We start from the raw sequence: 2,813 nt of genomic DNA, 5'->3' as shown, positions 1-2,813 counted from the left end.
AACTATGGCCCGCGGGCCAGATCCGGCCCGTTTGAAACGAATAAAACTAAAAAAAAAAAAAAGACCGTACCCTTTTATGTAATGATGTTTACTTTGAATTTATATTAGTTCACACAAACACTCCATCCATGCTTTTGTTCCGGCCCTCCGGTCCAGTTTAAGAACCCATTGTGGCCCTCGAGTCAAAAAGTTTGCCCACCCCTGGTAAAGTCTCTGTCTGGAAATTGTTCTAAAGCCATACATCAAATGGAGAAACATTTATTCAAGGAAATCTACGAACTCTCAGCAAGGCAGTGAGAGTCTGTGATGTCTGAGTTATGATTCACGCCTTACCTGGCTCTGCACACCCCGTCTCCCCCCCAGCACTGTGTGAAAGACGCTCTACTACTGCTAGGAAAACAGGGTTCCCTCTCACCCCACTTTCAGTCTAGGGTTACAGTTTCCTCTCGGGATAAGAACAGAGAGCTCAGCTCCATAGAGCTCCCTCAAAAGACTGACTTCACTTGCAACAGAGGGTGGAGAAGTTCAAGCCAAAAGGCACTTTGATAGGCAGTAAAGATCTTGTTGTTAAGCAATTAGAGAAGATGTGTAGTTTCAAGATAGCGATCAGCAAAATGGTAGATAAGCAGGAAGTTTGGTAAAGAGAATGAGGAAGACAGAAGAGCTACCATGGACTTGAAACAAATCTCAGTCTGGCCTCAAAAATTCACCTCTGCAAAGGGCCTGACTTTAATTTGATAAATTGTAGAGCAATATATGCACAAAAGCAAATTCCCAGTTTCAACAACAAAAAATTACAAGATATACAAAGAAGTATGAACGTGTGATCCAAACACAGAAATAAAAGCAATTAAAGGAACCTGCCTTTGAGAACAAGCAGATGTTGACTGTACAAAGACTTCAAAACAATTATTATAAATATGTTAAACTAATGAAAGAATATAATGTTTAAAGGATCAAAGGAAGATATGATGATAATGTTTCATTAAATAGGAAATATCAATAGAGATAGAAATTATTAAAAAGGACCAAATGAAAAATTTTAGAATTAAAAAGTAAAATAAACACAATGAAACATTCACTAAAGGGGTTCAATAGTAGATTTCAGCTGGTACAAGAAAGAATCAGCCAACAGAGAAAAAAGAGGAAGAGAAAAAATAAGTGGAGCTCCTGAGAAATATGAGACACCATTATGTGTGATAATATGTGCATAATGTTAACATTAGATGCAGAAAAGAGAAAAGGCAAGAAAACGTATTTGAAGAAATAATGACCACCACCCCCATCTGTATATGTGCACCGGGCCACTAGTATTATAATAAAAAGGTCAATCCTATAGGAATATATAACCATTATAAACATATAATGAACTGAATAGAACCTCAAAATACATTCCCAACAAAATTTTTCTGATTGAAAGTCAGTTGTTAATATTACTGGGGTTCCCTTGTAGGCAAGGGAGCTCGATCCCCAGTCGGGGGTGTGCAGGAGGCAGCCGATCAATGGTTCTCTATCATCACTGATGTTTCTATCTCTCTCTCCCTCTCCCTTCCTCTCTGAAATCAATAAAAATATATTTTTTTAAAAGAAAAAGAAAGCAGTAAAAAGAAAACAAAGGAAGAAAAAAGATAAGAGACATAGAAAACAAAGTATTAGACATAAAGCAAATTATATCAGTAAGAGTTCTATATGTGAATGGATAAAACAGTCCAATTAAGACAAGATCTAACTATACACTGACTAAAGGAGATTTAAAGGTACAAATAGGTTTAAAAGGGGGGAAACAGAAATAACATATACTATGCAAATAGCAACCACAAGAGAGCTATACTAATAACAAATATTTAAAACAAAAATGCTACATATCATAATGAAACATTATAATAGAAGGTCAATCCAACAGGAATCTATAAATGTTATAATTATATATGAATTTAACAGAACCTCATGGTACATGAAATACAAACTGACAAAACTAAAAAAAAAATAGTCAACAAAAATTGTTGTATGCTTCAATCTTTCTCTCTCTCTCTCTCTCTCTCTCTCTCAATAAAAGAAAACAATGAGAAGATTCACAAGGATATAAAAGACTTGAAAAACATTATAAGCCAAACAGACCTAATAGACATCTGTAGAGAGATATTCAGCAGCAGAATACATATTCTTCTGAAATACACTTGGAACATTCTCTAGGATAGACCAGAGGGTAGGGCCTAAAGCAAGCTACATTCAATTAAAAATCATTGAAATAATATAAAGCACATCTTCTGAGTACACGGGAATTAAATTATAAATCAAGAACAGAAGGAAACTTGGAAAATTCGCAAATTACTGGAAATTAAGCAACACACTCTTCAATGATTAATGGGTCAAAGAAGAAGTCATAAAAGAAATTAGAAAATATTTTGAGACTGATGAAAACTACAACATACCAACTCTTATGGAATATAGCAAAGCAGAGCTTAGAATAAAGTTATAACTGTAAATGCCTATGTTAATTTAAAAATTTCCTCAAATCAGCTGGCTGGTGTGGCTCAGTGGTTGAGTGCTGACCTATGAACCAGGAGGTTTTGGTTAGATTCCCAGCCAGGGAACATGCCTGAGTTGCAGGAGGGATCCCCAGTGTGGGGTGTTCAGGAGACAGCCAATCAATGAGTCTTTCTCATCATTGGTGTTTCTACCTCTCTCTCCCTCTACCTTCCTCTCTGAAATCTACACTAATAAAAGAGAAAGATGCAAATTGACTGTACCTTCATGATTCCCACAAGCCAATCAAGCGTGCGTATGCAAATTAACCCAACCAAGATGGCGGG

Source organism: Myotis davidii, unplaced genomic scaffold, assembly GCF_000327345.1.
Source record: "Myotis davidii unplaced genomic scaffold, ASM32734v1 scaffold37, whole genome shotgun sequence".
NCBI lineage: Eukaryota > Metazoa > Chordata > Mammalia > Chiroptera > Vespertilionidae > Myotis > Myotis davidii.
Note: the sequence above shows the minus strand (reverse complement) of the source record.